This window comes from Lagenorhynchus albirostris, chromosome 4 (genome assembly GCF_949774975.1).
Source record: "Lagenorhynchus albirostris chromosome 4, mLagAlb1.1, whole genome shotgun sequence".
NCBI classification, from domain to species: Eukaryota; Metazoa; Chordata; class Mammalia; order Artiodactyla; family Delphinidae; genus Lagenorhynchus; species Lagenorhynchus albirostris.
The window spans coordinates 145087845-145106555 of record NC_083098.1 but is presented as its reverse complement, the minus strand read 5'-3'; the positions used below and the strand labels follow the sequence as shown (position 1 = coordinate 145106555).

General features: G+C 55.7%; 1 protein-coding gene across 2 annotated transcripts in view; it reads right to left on the bottom strand.

The window, feature by feature from the left end:
- Window positions 1–11094, bottom strand: part of SH3TC1 (SH3 domain and tetratricopeptide repeats 1) — a 49741-nt gene extending 38647 nt beyond the window's left edge. Inside the window, exon 1 of one of the 2 annotated variants that reach the window (XM_060148778.1) lies at window positions 10855–11094. The gene's annotated coding sequence lies outside the window, so the exon portion shown is untranslated. Of the gene's footprint in view, window positions 1–10760; window positions 10803–10854 lie in introns of those variants that run through there. The other variant, XM_060148776.1, reaches the window with a different exon arrangement.
- Between the last annotated feature and the right edge of the window lie 7617 nt (window positions 11095–18711).

The window sequence follows — 18711 nt, the reverse complement described above, 5'->3', positions numbered from 1 at the left end:
CGTACCCCAACTTCACAGCGTGTACCCCAACTCTACAAGTGCACCCTAATAGCCTTCCAGAGGAAGAATGTGAGCCTTTCCAAATAAGGGGTCCCTCCTGGAAGTTGCACCACAGGGCAGCCCCGTACAGCCCTGTGTGCAAGAGGCTGGTTTCAACCCCAGCCCAGCCCAGGTTTCGGGTGCCCCTGAGAGAGCCTGTCACCCCCTGGGCCTCACTTCCTCCCTTTTAAATGGTCAACTTGGGCTTAGAGATCTCTAAGTGCCCTCCCAGGTCAGCAGCTCTGATCCCTGCAGGGTTGTAATAAATTCCAATTATCACTTGCCAAAAAGATGCTGGATGCATGGATTGTAGCCATTCCAGTGTATTACCACCATCCCACTGGACTGAGTAGCAAACGGGCTTAGGAGAGGCAGGACCTGCCCCGGATCAGGTCACACAGTCCCCAGGCTGACACCAGGGCTGCCCAGGGCCAAAGCGGACCCCTGACACTCTAAGGCATGAGACACACGGCCAGAGGAAGAGCTCTCAGGAACTTCCTGTGGGAAATCCTGTGGCCACCCACCAGCAACCCAGCTGCAGCTTCTCTTTAACCCTCCCTGTGGGTCTGAGGTGGCCCTCTCCCACCTTCAGCCCGCCTGGACTCTGCTCTGCCATTGTGGACGGAGGTTCCCAATGAGCTCCCAGGACGGCTCCTGCCTGATTCCTAGACCATAGACGCTGGCCCTGGGCTGCCATCCAGAGCTGGGGGACAGGGGCTGTGGGGTGCCCTGCCTTCCATCCTCTGCTTATATTTTAACTCATGGAGCAAAGAGCAACAACTGTGGTCCTACAAAGACAAAAAGCAATTTCTAATTTTGTCATGTCATCTTAGAGCATTTTCAGTCCTCTAGGGCTGTGAGGGGCTGTATTAGCACAGTCCTGGGCCAGGAAAGGTGACCCAGTCCAACCCCCAGGTCCAGCTGTGATCCTCTGGACAGCCTCCCTGGCACATAGTCCAGCCTCTTGGGGGGTCCCACACTCTGCCTTGTGACTGCTCTGCACTTTGGGGTTCAGAGCTACCCCTGCCACCACCCATCTTGGCTCCATCATCCCAGTTCTGACTTCAAGTCCCCACCCACAAGGGGGCTCAGACAAGTTGGGGTTACAGACTTGGAAACAGACCGGGATGATGTAGCACGATCTGTGCAGTGCCAAAGGAAGGGGAAGAAGAGGGAGGCGAAATCTAGGAAGGCTTCCTGGAGGTGGAAGCGCCTCAGCTGACTCTTGGAGGAAGAGGGACTAGGCAGAGAGAAGGTGTAAAGGTCTGCCTGGGGACAGGGCCAGCCAGAAGAGCACATGAGCCTGGCCTGCTCCAGGTAGGCAGCTTGCTGAAGCATCCCACAGCCACTTCTGGTGGCTACAGATTCTGGGGGCAGGTCACCCTCTCGCCCTGAGGGTTACACTACAACAGGCCATAAACATAAATGGTGAATCCCAGGAATGCAGAGGCCCTGGGGAGGGGGTGGGTTAGGGTTGAGGGACAGGACGACTCCCTGCTGGGTCTCTGCAACAGCCCAGACAGTGGAAGCAAGACGTACAGGTGATTCTAGAACAGGGGCAGCAGATGCTTTCCATAAAGGGACAGAGAAAAAATAGGTTTGGCTTTTCAGGTCGTAATGTGGGATCCACCAGAACCCTGCGGTTACAGCCTGAAATCAGGCTTAGGTGATAGGAAATGACTGGGCCTGGTCCAGCGCCAAGAAAACCTTATTTGCAAAACAGGGGTGGGATTTGGCCCTGGGTATGGGCCCTGCTCTAGAGAATGGGGCGGGATGGGGAATTCATGGAAAAGCCCCTCAGGATCACCCTGCCACTGACGCAGGAAGGAGTCACCACGAAACATCCCTTGCCACCCTGGCATTGGGACGTGGAAAGGTTCACCATTAGGGAAACAGGGAAGAACAGAATCTGACTCCATGTTGGATCTGTTTCTTTTACTTTAATCTTTGCTTTTTGTTGCTTTTGTTACTATAATCACTAAAAGGATGCTGCCTATAGCTGCAAGCTAGGTAATGGCCTGCCTCGGGGAACCCTGCCCCTCTGCCTGAATGTTAAACGAAAGTGCCTTTGTTCACCTCACAGGAAGACATTCTGACCCTGCCCACCTGGGAATGGCTGCAGAAAAGAAATTAACACATCCCCTCCCAGAGGCTGGCCAGGCCAGGAGATATTTTGCAAGACAGGCAAAAAAACAAAAAAAACAAAAAAAGCCTTTTTGCTTTACTTCCTCCCTGTCTCTGTTCTATAAAAAAAACTGGCATGAGACCCAGATAAGATGGTACTCTAGGGGACTTCCCTGGTACTCTAGGGGGCTTCCCTGCTGGTGCAGTGGTTAAGAATCCACCTGCCAATGCAGGGGACGTGGGTTCAAGCCCTCCAGGAAGTTCCCACATGCCACGGAGCAACTAATCCTGTGCGCCCCAATTACTGAGGCTGCTCTCTAGAGCCCGCGAGTCACATCTACTGAGCCTGTGTGCCACAACTACTCAGCCCGCGCACCACAGCTACTGAAGCCTGCATGCCTAGAGCCCGTGCTCCGCAACAAGAGAAGCCACTGCAATGAGAAGCCCGCGCACCGCAACAAAGAGCAGCCCCCGCTCGCCGCAACTAGAGAGAGCCCGTGCAAAGCAACGAAGACCCAACGCAGCCAAAAATTAAATAAATAAATTTATTTAAAAAGAAAGATGGTACTCTAGGACATTAGTCCGCCATCTTCTCAGACGCCCAGCTTTCCAAATGAAGACGCTATTCCTTGCCTCAACATCTCGTCCCGATTCATGGGCCTGTAGTGCAGCGAGCAGACCGAGCTTGGATTCGGTAACATTAGGAGAGCATCTCAGTAGAGAACGGTGGAGCCGGCACCAGCACCAGGCAGCCTGGAAGACCAGTAATGACCAGAGAGCTGAAGACCGTCCTGTGCTTGATGTCGGCTCAGGACACGATACAGGAAGCTGCACCCTTCCTCCCTCCTCCCGCTGGTTAGGACTGCAGCTGCTAAATTATCGAGGGTTACCAAGAACCGGCACCTGAGAATGTTCCCAATAAAGACAGGTGATTGGGCTGCGAGGTAGCAAAGTCCGTCCTTCAGGCTTCGGAGGAACTGAGACTCCGGCAGAGAAAGCCCCTCACCCAAGGTCACAGGAGGGGGTGAATCCAGTACCCCCACTGGTCCACGCCAGGCAACGCCCCGTCACCTTTCCTGGTCTCTGGCTCCACATCTGTCAGATGCAGATGGGACCCGACTCAAGCAATCTCCCAGAAAGACACTCCTGCCAAGGCCAGCGCATTCCTGAGCCCCACCCGGGTCTAAGGAGCAATCTGCCTGAGACGTCCTTCCTTTGCACAACCAGGTCTGAGGTCGGAGCCCCGGACGGAGGGAGAAGCTGCTCGTCTGGAACCAGGCACCCGGCTGCCGCTGGACCTGCCGCAAGGGCTAGAACCAGGCGTGTGCTCAGCAGAGTTCGGTCCGTGTTTGTTGTTTCTGGCCTGAGCAGCTGAAACCAGGCCCAATCAAAGATGAGCAGAGCTCTAGGCCCCGTGATTTCAGGAACTGCTCTTTGCAAAACAAGGATATCGGGACTAAACAGCCTTTCCAGATGACTGATGGCCACCCGGGCCGGGTCGAAGGCCTGCAGGAAGCGGTCAGCAGTTCCTGTGGACCGGAGACGCCACCCGCAATGGCCGTGGCCCCAGCCCGTCCGGCTCTGTCCGGGCAGGCGTCGCCCTCTGTCCAGGAATCGCTGACTCTGCTGCCCTGTCTCCCCTCCTCGGCCCACGAGCTGGCCAGGTGCCTGGGTGTATTTGTGCCTGGGAATCTTCCACATTCAGAAGAGGGGTGCTCCCTTGTCAACACCCCAAATAATGTGACAGGGCACTCGGAGCAAGTTGGTAAGAAAGGACAAAGGTTGTTTTCACAGCCTATAAGGGAGCAAGGTCCGGACTGGCATGTCCTCCTTGTCACATCCTTAGGGGGGCCCTGTGGTACCCACCAGTTCAAAGTAGCCCCCTCCTTTAAAAACTAAGGGACGGGGTGGAAACTCCCCTGGTGGTACAGTGGTTAAGATTCCACACTCCCAATGCAGAGGGCCCAGGTTCAATCCCTGGTTGGGGAACTAGATCCCACATGCCACAACTAAGAGTTCACATGCCACAACTAAGGAGCCAGTGAGCCGCAACTAAGGAGCCCTCGAGCTGCAACTAAGACCTGATGCAACCAACCAACCAACCAAATAAATAAATAAATAAATAAAATATATAAAAAAGAATTAAGGGATGGGGTTCTAAGCGGCCACACAGCTGGCAGTGACCGTGTCTTAGAGGTTCCTCCCATCATAGGACAGGCTCGCCCCACTGCCCTGGGCCATCCATCCCCTGAGTCGTGGGTGACCAGGAGGCGGCTGCCTGGAGGAGATGGGAGTAGGGGGCTCCAGACTGGGATGCACGGTGTGGCCTTCACGGCTGCCGTTTTCCCTGGGAGCCTGGGGAAGTCACCCAGCTTATAAATGAGACCCCAGGGACACCCCGATCCCGTGGGCCCTCACCCTCCAGGGTACCAGCATTCCCGAAGCGGGGTGTGGCATCCACCGGGATTCTGGGCGTTATCCCAGCCCAGGCACCAGGGGATGGATCTCGAACTTGGCTGTGCAAACATTAACCCAGGCCCCAGCACACACTTCCCAGAGGCCTCCCAGACAAGACCCACCACTGCAGGTGGGACAGGGCAGGAGGGCTCGGGGGGAATTTCTGCAGCCCCCCGATGCCGCTCCCTGCTGCGCCAGGACTACACATGGGTGGCGCTGGCTGGGGGCGTAGCCCCCTTTCAGCCCCCGTGTCGTTCATTTGGCGACTTCTCATCTCTGCTCCCTCTGGCGAAACCTCTAGAGCCTTCTCCCCCAGCCAGCTCTGTGCCCCTCCTGAGCCTCTCCTCACCCACTCCCCAAAACTGCCCTTGCCCAGGCCGCCAGCACCTTCCGCGTTGCTAAATCCAATGGTTTCGCCCCGTCCCCATCTCGCTGGCCCCTCAGCGGCCACCCTCCGCCTACCTGCCACACTGCTCTGTCTACACTCGTTCTCAGGTGTGAGCGTGAAGGTCGGGGACTTCAGAGCCCTCTGCCCACACTGACAGCCCAGGTGCCACCTCACACCTGAGGGCGATGCCAGGCCTTCCTCTCGGTGGGACTGGACCACTGCCCCCATTGCCCACCACCCACCCCTCCATCCCCCGCATCTCAGAAAACAGCACCACCGGCCACTCAGCACCTGGTCCTTCACTTTCCACTGACCTGTCACACTCAGGCCACCCCGTTCCCCCGATGGTTGGGGTCCTTGGGCTCCCTGATCCCCTGTGCCCCCCACCACTTCCTCTGCATTTGCACATCCTTTTCCTGGTCACCTTCTCCTCCAGGCTGTGACCTCAACTCCTGTCTGTCTCCTTCCTGCATTGCCTCCTTCTGAGGCCTCGCTGACGTGGAAGCCACCCCTTCCCCAGCCCTGAGGGTCCTGGGCACATCTGTGCTGTAACTGGGGTTTCTTTCTAGGCTGCCGCTCGGCTAACACTCGAGGACCCTCAAGGGCACTGCCGGGGAAGTCTGCAAGCGTTTGTTGAATGACTAACAAACAGGCACCTGAACAGGAGCCCCTGTGCGAAGGACCTGCCTGCCCCAGACTCGCAGAAAGGGTAGCCCCCTGAGTTACCGCCTCGGATAGGGCAAAGCCGTACAGGACGCTCACCCGTCTCCTCCTGGCCGATTTGTAGCTCCCCGCTTTCTTCCTGGCTCTCCAGGGAGGCAGCTGGGTGGGAGGGACTCAGGTCTCATCCACGGGCCCCCGCAGGCTCCGAGCAGCAGCCCCGCTGCAGGTGGACATCCGCACCTGAGCCCTTCACACGCCCAGCCACCCAGCGGCAGGTTTCACAGGCCGCGGCGTGGGGGGCCTGGCTGGAGCACCCACCGATCTGGTGCCATGCCCTGTTTCCGCAACATCATCTCACGTCGTTATGGTACGTTTGTCACAACTGATGAAGCGATATTGATTGATACCTCACCATTAACTGAAGTTCATACTTCATTCGGTTTCCTTGGCTTTTTCCTAGTGTCCTTTCCTGTCCCCAGAGCCCACTGGGGCCACCACCTCACACTTCAGTATCATGTGTCTTTAGGCTCCTCTGAGCTGTGCTGGTTTCTCAGACTTTCCATGTTTTTCATGACTTTTGACAGTTTTGAGGCCTGACCAGGTACTTTTGCAGATTGGACCTCAGCTGGGATTTGTCTGCTGTTTTTCTCAGTCCCTTTACTGTTCATTTTCAACAAACAAAATCTGCTGCGGGTTTTGGTTCCCAGTCAGGCTGGACCCGGCCCTCTCCCAGCAGGTGTTTCTAATTAAACCGCACCCGAGATGCTGACCCCCGTATTCCACGCTGGAGGAAGAGGCCAATGACTCTACAGAAAACCTTGGGGACTGGACACGGGTCCGTGTCCTTGAAATGCATGAAATGATGCTTGGAAGTGCAAAGTGGTCCCAAGAGACCCTTTGTCACCTCCCAGCTCCACAGCCACCGGCCTCTGTCAGGACACCCTCAGCGGGGCTGCGGCGAGCCCGGGTCCAGGCCCACCTGAGGCTGGGTTACCCCCCAACTCCTGTAAAGCCGCAGCGTTCACCCTTTGCCTGGCAGCCTCTGGCATCCCTCCGCAGATGACTGCCTGCTTCTGAGACGGCAGGGCTCCGAGGGGGCGGGGGCTCTACAACAGCGACTTCTCGGAAATGACCCAGGTGTCAAATAAATCAGCGCCGCAGAGGGTTGAGTTGGGAAGCCTGGGAGATTCTTTTCAGGTTGCGAAACTCTGTGTGATTCTGTGACAGTGGATACCTGACACCGTGCATTTGTCAAAAGACTTTAAACTTTATAGCACAAAGTGAACCTGAACGTATGCAAATAAAACAAATTTAGGAGGACAGGGGAATGCCAGGTTGGATGCAGAGTACGACAAAACAGTGAACAGTATCACAAATGTACGAAACAGCGTCACCGAAGAGAGGGGAGAGGTACCTGCACATCAGGTTGGCAACGAGTGGAGGCTGAAGGTTGAAGGCAAAAGACCTCACACATGGGCCCTGGGCTCAAGCTGGTCGTGTTGTTCCCCACGGGGGCCTGGGTTACAAAATCTTACGCTTCTATACGTGTGTCCGGTAGTCAGAATGTGAATAATTAAGTAAATGGGTGGTGGGTGGTGACAGCCGGGTTTCTCACTGTTGGAGTGGGAGCTACAGAAAACCAAGGAGAGGAGGCTGGAGTGATCCATGGGTGACGGCTTAGAGGTGGAGACATCGCTGTGAATTCGTGTTTCACTTGATAGAGATACACAGGTTACATATAGATACACTTATTAGATATGTGTGTATACGCGAGTTAGTATATGTGTATATATACATGCTAACTTACAGATCTGTGTATATAGATGGGTTAGTATACACATTCGTACACACTAACTTATAGATATGTGTATATATACGGATACACGTACACACGAGTAGATACTTACAGATATGTGCGTATGCACGGGCTAGTGCACACATATATACAGGCTAACTTATAGATATGTGTATTTACATGGACGTGTGTACACATAAGTGTACACATACATGTGTGTTTATACATGGGTTCGTATGCACATGCACATCTGCTGAGAGGTCCTAAAAGACACCCAGGTAGCAACAAGCACACACAGAGTGCAGGTGAATCTTGGTTCCTAAGACTTTTCTCCCACAAAAGGAATCAGGACTCTTGGAGAAATGGCCGATTCTAGGACTGGGCCAGGATAGAGACACGATGAGCCTGGCTTGTAGTGGCAGAAAAGTAAGGAAGGACATGAATGAAGCAACAAATGAATGAAATCCCACCATGATGAGATGTGTCAGAGGGAGGCAGGGCCAGCTGAAAGAGCCCTCCGTGGCCAAAGCTAGAAAAACTTGAGTTAAAAAAAAACGAATTAGCATCAGATTATAACCCATAATCCCTGTCTAATCAGAAAATTCCTAATTGAGGGGCATTTTACAAAGCACCAAACCAAAACTCCTCAAAAACAAAAGAATTCAAATAAGAAAGGCTATACAGGTGGCCAACAGGCACATGAAAAGATGCTCAACATCACTAATTATTAGAGAAATGTAAATCAAAACCGCAATGAGGTATCACCTCACACCAGTCAGACATCATCAAAATGTCTACAAACAGTAAATGCTGGAGAGGGTGTGGAGAAAAGGGAACCCTCTACACTGTCGGTTGGGAATGTAAACTGGTGCAGCCACTATGGAGAACAGAATGGAGGTTCCTCAAAAAACTAAAAATAGAACTACCATATGATCCAGCAATCCCACTCCTGGGCATATGTCCAGACAAAACTATAATTTGAAAAGACGCATGCACCCCTATGTTCACAGCAGCACTATTCACAACAGCCAGGACATGGAAACAACCTAAATGTCCATCAACAGAGGAATGGATAAAGATGTGGTACATGTATACAATGGAATACTACTCAGCCATGAAAACGAACGAAATAATGCCATTTGCAGCAACATGGATGCAGCTAGAGATTATCATACTAAGTGAAGTAAGCCAGACAGAGAAAGACAATACCATATGATATCACTGATATGTGGAATCTAAAATATGACACAAATGAACTTATCTACGAAACAGAAACAGACTCACAGACATAGAGAACAGTCTTGTGGTTGCCGAGGGGGGGTGGGAGGGATGGAGTGAGAGTTTGGGATTAGCAGGTGCAAACTATTGTATAGAGAATGGGTCAACAACAAGGTCCTACTGTAGAGCCCAGGGAGCTATGTTTAATATCCTGTGATAAACCATACTGGAAAAGAATATGAAAAAGAAGATTTATATGTATAACTGAGGCACTTTGCTGTACAGCAGAAATTAACACAGCATTGGAAATCAACTCTACTTCAAAAAATAGAAGAAAAAAAAAGAAGAAGAAGGAAAGTCTGGGAAATTGTCACAGTCCAGAAGCCCTGGGAGATGTGACTAGTAAATGTCACACGGGGTCCTTGATGGGGTCCTGGGGTCCTGGGACAGAAAAGGGACATTAGGTAGAAACAAAGGAAACCTGAATGAAGTATGGGCTTCACTTAGTAATAATGAATCTATTGGTTCACTAACTGTGACAGATGTATGGAACCGATGTAAGATGTTAGTAATAGGGGAGACTGGGTAGGGCTTACAGAAGCTCTCTGTGCTATATTTGCAATTGTTTTGTAAATCTAAAACTGTTCTTGGACTTCCCTGGTGGCGCAGTGGTTGAGAATCTGCCTGCCAAGGCAGGGGGCAGTGGTTCGAGCCCTGGTCCGGGAAGATCCCACATGCCGCGGAGCAACTAGGTCCATGAGCCACAACTACTGAGCCTGTGCGTCTGGAGCCTGTGCGTCTGGAGCCTGTGCTCTGCAACAAGAGAGCCCGCGATTGTGAGAGGCCCGTACACCGCGATGAAGAGTGGCCCCCGCTTGCCGCAACTAGAGAAAGCCCTCACACAGAAACGAGGCCCCAACACAGCCAAAAGTAAATAAATAAAAAAATACGGGAGTCCATGTATTTAAAAAAAAAAAAAATCACATCTTTTTTTTTTAAAGAGGCCCAGTAAGGTGGAACAACCTGCAAGTGTGGAGAGAGAAGGATGGAGGGCGTGTCTCAGGCCTACTTGCCGTGTGGCCTTGGGCCAGCCTTGGAGCCGCCCAGCCTGCACGAGGAGGCCGAGAGGGGCCGAGCCTGGCTCTCCTTGTGCTCTCCTTGCGGTCCGAGGCACTGGGAGAGCCAAGGCAGGCCTTCAGCGGAGGCCCCGGTTCCAGCCACGACCTGGTGGTGATCTCCGGCAAGTTACGCCCCCTCGAGCCTCCTCGGGCCGGGCCCCTCCACAGGTCACCTGAGAATTGTAGGCTCTGTTTTGTGTAAACAAAACTCAGCCTGGGGCCTGACCCGCAGCCCCCGAGGTGGGGAGGGAGCGAGGGAGAGTCACCAGGCTCTCAGTGCCTCGCCTGGGCCACAGGGCTGCCCCTCACCCCGCCCGTCCCCGCCATCAGTCTACGTGAGGTCTGCAGTGCACCCCAGGGCCGCGGGGCAGGGACGTTCCCCACCCCTTCCACCTCCGCCCCGTCCCCATTCAAAACCCACTCTCGGGCCCACTGCCCAGTGTTGCAGGGACTTTGGCCCCTGGGGGGTGGGGTGGGGGCTGGGGGAAAGAGGAAGAGCAGAGACCCCCGGTGCTGATGCCCAGGGTGGGCGGGGCAGTCTTAGAGGCAAGGGGAAGCCAGGACCTGGCCCCCAGCCCAGGGCTTCTGTTCCTCTCCAGGGCTGTGGGCGCCGTACCCCCCGGGGCACACCGTCCTGAGCCCCAGCACGGACGCTCACCTCTCGCAGATGGCAAACTGAGGCTCAGAGGGGGAGGCGCTTACTCGCAGGCCAGGGGCTCAGCCGAGATCGGAATCCCGGGGCTGCTGCCCCCTGGGCCCTCGAGAGCCCTCCCCGCCCCCCGCTGTGAGCCCCACCCCGGGGAGGCACCTCCTGCCTCACAGCTGCCACCCCGACAACGTCCAGCTTCACCACCAGCCCTTGGCCCCTTTCTCAGGCGCAGGACCAGCTGAGCACTGCCCTGCCGCTCCCCGGCCAGGACTGTTTTGGGGACACACGCCCACCCTCCCCTGGCCTCACCTGCCCCGACAGGTGACCCTCAGCGTGGGGCTGGGGGCCGCAGCATAGGGGCGGCTCCTCCTAGAGCAGTCCTGCCCGGTGGTCTGGAACTCACCCTGCCAAGGAAGGGAGGGAGGGAGGCTCCCGGGGCCCCTCGGGACGGTCGCTGGCTGTGCGATGCCTGTCGCGGGCAGGAAGGCGCACATCTGCAGCAAGCTGGCCCTCCAGGCTCCGATCAGGCGGCCCGAGCTGTCAGCCCGGGTCATTGGCTGTGCCCGCGGTCAGCCCGCCCCGCCAGGAAGGGGCCGAGTCTCCTCCATGACCTTCCTCCTCCTTACCGGCCCGTGGAAGTCAGCATTCCTGAGCTGGGCGGGCAGGGGAGGCACCCCCCTGGTCCCTGTACCGCAGAGAGGCAGGAGGATGGGCCCTTGAGCACGGCTGGGCTGTCCAAGAAGAGTTCGCCCCTCTTGCTGGGGCCGGTTTCGGTAGCTGGGAGCTCAGCAAACATCCACTGAGCAACTGCTGTGTGCTGGGCCCTGTGCGAGGCAACAGCAGATCTCAGGGCGTCCAGAGAGACCATTTCCCAAAGTAGTTCCTCCTGGGTCACCGGCGGTGTCCTTAAAGTTACAGATCCTCGACTCCAGACCCACCGCGTCAGCACCTTCCAGGGCAGGGCCCAGAAATCTAGATTTTTAACAAGTTCCCAAGGGGCCCCTGTCATCAGGCAAGTCTGAGCACCCCATCCCAAAGACACGTCTATGCTCAGACATTCAAATAGGTGGGCAGAGTCACCTGTGACAGGCAAGCCTCCCGTGCCCCTCCACAGATCCCTGAACCACGAGGGGCGGGGCCCCTGCTCCCAGGACTGGCCATGTGACTTGAGGCAAGTTTCTTAACCTCTCTGTGCCTCCCTTTTTTTTTCTTCTGGCCAAGCCATGAGGCATGCAGGATCTTAGTTCCCCAACCAGGGATCTGGGGATCGAACCCGGGCCCCCTGCAGTGGAAATGTGGAGCCCTAACCACTGGGCAGCCAGGGAAGTCCTGTGCTTCTCTCTCCCTGTCTTTGAAATGGAAGAATGCTAGATACTCGGCCCCCCCATCAGTATTCGTGAGAAATAAAAGAGTTAGTAATGGTCAAGGGCTCAAAGCAATGCCCTACATACACATGCATACACACACACACACACACACGCACACCCCAGCTGGGCATTTTTATCAGGCATCCTGCTGGCTCTGACTCAGCCACACGAGATGATCTGTGCTGTCTTGGGGGAAGAGCTGGCTTGGGCAGGAGGCAGGAGGTGCTGGGCCCGCGCTGGCCTTGGGGCTGGACAAGAGCTGGCCGCTCAGTGCCCGTCACCCATGTGGATGGACGAATGAATGAGTGAATGAATGAGGTACAAAGTGTCTGACATTTTCTTTGCTTTTACTTACAAGAGCACAGAGTTGGTTCCCACAGCGCCCCGCTGGCTGACACCTGATAATACTGGTCACCGTGGTCCCTGACACTCTTCCTTCAGTCCAGAAACCTGGGCTCGCTTCCTGTGACCCCTTGGGCTCACCCTGTCTGGCCTGTCCCAGGACCGGGGCTCTGGCCTCAGGGCTCACATTCCTGTGGGTGTCAGCAACCGTCAGGCCACAGGCGAAGGGCGTAAAGACCGCTGATTCGTTTTCAACCACGGAAAGTAGAGATTTCACACTAAGATATCTGGCTGCTCTGGAAAGTCGGGAAGCCTGGACACACGGGGCAGCCTTCCCCCGCCGCTCACCAAGAGCCTGCTGCCCCTGCATGGAGGGTGAGCTCTCCCATGGCCACGGCCACCAGGGGCTCCCCTGGCTCCCGCGTTGGCACCCTGCGGGCACTGAGCTGTGACCCCGCTTCCCTGGGCCAAACCCTGGCGGCTTGGTTCCCAGGAACCTGCGCGGGGCCCTGAAATTCCTAGTCACCCCCACCAAGCTCTCTAATGCTGCAGGCCTAGGCTGACCTGCAGGACCCCACCGGGGGCCAGGGGAGGGTGCTGGTCCCAACCCCGAGGGAGGCCAGGCCGGGGGCTTAGAGGTAGTTAGGTCCTGACCACCCTCCTCGGGGGGCCCTCCCCCAGGTCGAGGGCTGGCAGGGTGCCACGCACCTGCTCAGGCTTAGATCCCGAGGGCTCCCATCCCCCAGCCACTGCCCATTTCCAGGGTTGGAGACCAAGGCCCCAAGGGGCCCAGCAGCTTGGACAGACTCTCCCCCTGGAAGTCCCCTAGCCAGGGTCCCACTGCAGGATTTCTCCTGCTCAGGTCTCGAGTCTGGAAGCCCTCTTGTGCTAGAGACCCTTCCCCTGCCCTTCCGTAGCCCCGTGGGTCCTCTCACAGGGCTGAGCTGTGTCAGGAGTCCTGTATTTTCTTTTCCTTTAAATTTTTTTTTTGCACTGCGCTGCATGGCTTGTGGGATCTTAGCTCCCCAACCAGGGATCGAACCTGCGCCCCCTGCAGTGGAAGCGTGGAGTCCTAACCACTGGACCGCCAGGGAGTTCTCAGGGAGCCCTGTATTTTCAATCCCGGGGTCACTTCGGACAATACACAGCTCTCTCTGGGCCTCAGTTTCCCCATTTGCAAGTGGGAAGTGGACGGCCTGGGGACCTTCTGGGGACCACGGCTCTGCAGCAGACACCTTCTTCCCAACCACCAGACCGCAGGCATCGCTGCTCCTCTCAGCGGTGCTGGCTGAGGGGCCCGAGGCCACTGTGAGCCTGCGTGGGATGCCCTGACGCCTCTCCTCAACCACACAGCATCCTCACATCCGCCTCCTTGAACCTCATTTTGATGGGCTCGGGATTGGTACAAGGAACACGAGGGCTTCCCTGATGTGCATGAGGTGTACAAACCATCTCGCCTTGGGGATTGGCGCTGTGGAGCCCAGAATTCACTTATAAACAAACAAATCGCCTACATCCTAAATTTCTTGTCTTAACCTTTTAAAGACCATTTTGGAAATCTTGCTTTAAAATAATGAAAGCCAAGGGCACCAGCCGTGATCCCCAAGAGGGAGCACAGTGGACTGGGGCTGTCTTCCGGGTGAGTCTCCCCAGCGTGGAGGGGCCGGGGTGAGCCATGCAGCGAAGGGCAGAAGGTGGCCTGAGGGGCAGGCGTGACCACTCCACGAGCAGCTAGAAGACCCTAGAACGTGTGTTGACAGGGCGAGATACCCACAGCCGGGAAGCAAAAGCTATGAATTAAATGGACAGTACTTGGTCTGATCCCTTCTGGGATAAGCAGAGCTCCCTGCGGCCAGAGTGACATAGAAACAGGGGCAAAGACAAGGCTGAGACCTGCATGCCCGGTGGGGACAGGCATGACCCCATGGGCACAAAGCAGCTTTATATGTGAATAGGAGGTTGGGGCATCACCCCAAGGCCACGTGGACTTGGACTTGGTTCTTGGGACAGGGTCATGGGGGCTATCTCAGCGCACTCCCATGCAGTCGCTTGGGGCTCCCTCTAGGACTAGGGTCCATCCCAGCCCACAGACAGCGGGAAGTTGCCAATTACTGTAGATGTTATGGCAGGATAAACACTGACTACACGAAGATATTCTCAACGTATCCTGCGAGGCCAGGCTGAAGGAGGGGATTTCAGAACATCCTGGATGATCAGAGCCTATCTGTGGTTTTGAAAATGCTCTTTAGAGGAAGAAAACTGGACAGAAGAATATGAAAATGTTCTCTGTAGTCATCAGGGTGATGTGGTCGGGGCCATTCAATGTTCATGACACTCTTTCTGTATTTTCAGGGTGTCTCACTTTAAAATCAGAAGATAAGGGCTTCCCTGGTGGCGCAGTGGTTGAGAGTCCGCCTGTCGATTCAGGGGACATGGGTTCGTGCCCCGGTCCGGGAAGATCCCACATGCCGCGGAGCGGCTGGGCCCGTGAGCCATGGCCGCTGAGCCTGCGCATCCGGAGCCTGCGCTCCGCACCGGGAGAGACCACAACAGCAGTGAGAGGCCCGCGTACCGCAAAAAAAAAAAAAAAAAAAAAAAAAAATCAGAAGATGATTACTTTGTACTCAGAAACAATGCAACTGGTGGGTAATGAAACCATGTTTTGGATGCACGTTTATACACGCAGGCGCTCCTGAGCAAGTTTCTGAGCCCAGGAGGAGCACACTGGCAGCGGCCCCCAGAGCGTGGGCTCCTGCAGCCACGTTCCTCGGGAGGCCCCGGGCTCGGGACCTCCGGCCCCCCTGCCCCCCGTTTTTCATCCTTTAAGGTGTTGTCACTTGCTCATGGTGTGTCTCCCTCCAGACCCCCACTGTGAACAGGCACGTGGATGAGCCCCAGGGAGCCCAGGGGAGGGGGTGTAATTCTCTCCCTGAGTGGCTTTGGGCAAGTCCCACCTTCACGCTCAGGCCAAACCCGGGGGTTGGGGGGACGGGGGAGTGGTGGTGGCCCCTGCCCACCACTGCCCTCTAGTGGAAGACTGAGCGCAAAAAACGCCGCATGGGTCACCCCTCTGGGGCCCGCGGGGCTAAGATCCCTGTGGCGCCCTCAGGAGGTGCACCCCAAGGCTGTGTTCCTATAATCACCACCCACTCCCCAACAGGTGAGAGGGGCGGGGCTTGCCCAGGAAGTGCTGAGCTGTCTTCACCTGGTTCTCCCTACTTGTTAAAGCCCTGGGTTTTCATCATACAATAGTATGGAGAATTTAGCGACAGATAACGCATATTAAGAGCTTGCAGTGACGATACTGTCCCCAGCCACATGGTCACTTGGGTCCTCACCTGATCACCAAAGCTGTCCTAGGAAGTGGGTGTTCTGGCCTCGCCTCCTTAGAAAGGAGCTCAGAGGAGACAGAGTGAGCCCGAGGTCAACAGCTGGTGACAGGACTGAGCATCAATACGGCCAGGGGCTCTGACCCCACTGGCAGGACTTGTGGCCAGCCACGAAGTGGCTGGTGCCTGGGGTGCCGTGTTCGGGGTGATGGGGTCATCGGCTGACGGAGTCAAGGCAAGGGCCCTGCACGAGCTCTCAGCCATCTCTGTTGCTCCAGACAGGGAGCTGACTGAGGGCAAACAAGGAAGACCTAGTCTGAGTCCCACTTCCACCAGCCACCCAGCAAGACACCTGGGCAGATGCCTCCCCCGCAGCCTAAGTAATATCTGTGAGGGCACGGCAGGGATGCAGAAAGAGCTGGCCAAGCCAGGACTCAGTGCGGCAATATCATGGGGCATGTGTGAGCCCCCAGCGGTGGGAACTGCCAACAAGGACAGAGCAGGTGCCCTTCCCTTGGAAACTGCAAGCGCCGTTCCCTCCTGGCTGCCCCTCGTGGCACCCACCTTTCAGAGGAGGCAGGGTGGGGTGGAAAGAGAGAAACTCACCTGGTTCTGACACTTCCGGCCGTATTTCCTTGAGTCAGACCCTTAATGTCTCCAAGCTTCACGTTATTCATCTTCAAAATGAGCTCAGAAGCGATCCTCCCCACCCAGCAAAGCTTTGGATGAGACCACAGTCCAGCCGACGGTCTGGCTGCAACCTCCCAAGAGCCCTTGAGCCACAGAAACCGTGTGATGAGAAACGTCGGTGTCTGTGAGCCGCTAAAAATCACAGAGCTCACCCACAGGACAGGAACACGGACAGCGGCATCAATCACCCCTGGGGTCTGTGCACTTCCCCGCTCTGCCATTTGCTAGCTTCGGGAGGACCTCAGTTTCCTCATCTGTGAAATGGAGCCAGCAGTATAAGGGGCTGCCAGGAGGACAGGTAGGGTAACTCGGGTAAAGCAAAAGCAATGCCTTCGCTGACAGGACCGCCCATTGCTCTGGGGTCGAGTCTTTGGCAGGCAGTCATTGCTTCATCAGTGTCTACTCCCTTCCCCCATCGCCCTGGAATGTCGTCTCCTTGTTTGGAGAAGGAAACACAGGAAGGCCGCAGGTCTGTTTTGACTGCACCTTGGGAGAGCAAATGACAAACGGGACCTGATTTTCTGGAAGGACGAGGATGAGGGTGATTTGACAAAACGCTCTGGCAGACCCCCTTGGTCGCCACAGTTCACGAAGAAAGCACCTGGGATTAGAAAGCACTTGATCTTGGGGGTGTTCCCGGCTCTGCTGATGGCTGGCTGTGTGACTGCAGGCAGGGTGCTCATCCTCTCTGAGCCTCGGTGTGCCCAGCTGTGAGGTGGGTCACGCGTGGACCAGATGACACACGGACATGTTGTAGCTCTGCCTGTTCTCCCCCCAGCCTGCCTGCCCCAGGAGTCTGTCTGGGAGTCCCTGGGTCCCCTAGTCTGCCTTCTCATCTGAGTCCAGATTTTATTGAATCCATCAATCTAAAATCTCCAGGTCCTGCTCTTACGGGCAGACCCGGTCTTACTGTACAACCGCCTGCAGACTGTCCTTCTTCAACCGTATCCACGCCTCGACCTCCCTGTGAGGTCAACATTATCATCCACATTTATGGATGAGGAAACTGAGGCTCTGCGAGATCAGGAAACTTGCCCGGGTCTCACGGCTCAGCAGTGGCCCAGAGGGGCTGGAGCCTGGGTCTCTGGCTCTCCCGGGAGCCACCTCTTCTAGGGACCCGGGAAACCCAGCAGGAGCAAGGCCACAGGTGAGGCGGGGGCCAGGAGACCCGAAAGAGGTGGGGAGAGAGGACCCTCCCGGGGTGTTGGCTGGTCTCCCTCGTTCTGGCCCGGCCTCCTTGGGACCACCTCGGCACTGGGCAGCCGTGGGCAGCTCCAGTTACGGTCAGGGAAGCGCTGCTGTAGGGGACCCTGGTTAGCCAGCCACAGGGAAGGACTGAGCCCAGGACAGCAAGCGTGTTCTGCTCACGCAGCGGACGGGCCGGATGGCTGGACGGGCTTCGGCTGCCATTCCAGACCTCAGCCCAGCCCTGTACGCCTACTGTGCACCAGACCCTACAGAACACAGGGCGGACCTGGGTCTCCGGTCCCGGTGCCCTGGCCCCCAGTGACATGACCTGGGGAGACCCCTCCCTTCGTCAGCCTGTTTCCTCACCTGTGTGAGGTGATCGTGACACAGAGTTGGTGAAGGACTGGAGGTAACGTATAGGAATGCTGTGCGCCCAGCCCAGGGAGAGCACTTACATCTTGCTGTTTTCATTATTTTTACAAATTTTACATACAGTAAAATTACTTTTGCTCTGGTGTCCAGTTTTAACACATATAATCGCCCCACGACAATACAAAATGATTCTGTCCCCTCTCCAAACACGCTCTGAACTACGAATGCAATGCTTCTACCTGGAGGCGGTCAAGCTGGCGGGCTGGGCCCCGCGTCCCCGTCCGGTCTGTGTGGACGGCAGTTCCAAGGCCAGTTCAGCTTTTGAAGCCTTTGCAGGGCTACATGGATCTGACTCTCGTGTGCATGACTAAGACCCTGACCCAAACTTAGTCGGGCCCCCCCGAGCCCTTTTGCTTTTTTCTTTCTAAAAAACTTTTTATTGGAGTATAGTTGATTCACAATGTTGCGTTAGTTTCTGCTGTCCAGCAAAGCGAAACAGTTGTACATACACATATCTTCCTCTTGTTTGGATTCTTTTCCCATATAGGCCATTACAGAGTACTGAGTAGAGTTCCCTGTGCTAGACAGCAGGTCCTTATTGGTGACCTATTTTATATATAGTAGCGTGGATATGTCAATCCCAATCTCCCAATTTATCGCCCCCCCCATGCCCTGGTAACCATAAGTTTGTTTTCTACATCTGTGACTCTATTTCTGTTTTGTAGATAAGTTCATTTGTACCCTTCTTTTAGATTCCGTAGATTCAGTGTTCATTCTAACTTTGTCCTAAAGAGACAGAACCCAGCTAAGCCGGTCCAACGCCTCGACCCCAGCGCCCCCTAGTGGATGTCCGATTCCCAGCCTTCAGCAAGGATGCTGTGCGGGGGTTTAGCCGGAACCTCTTTCACCCCGATGTTCCCTCTTAGTAATCTTCCATCCAGCGACCCCACCTGCTCCTGGGCCATAAACCCC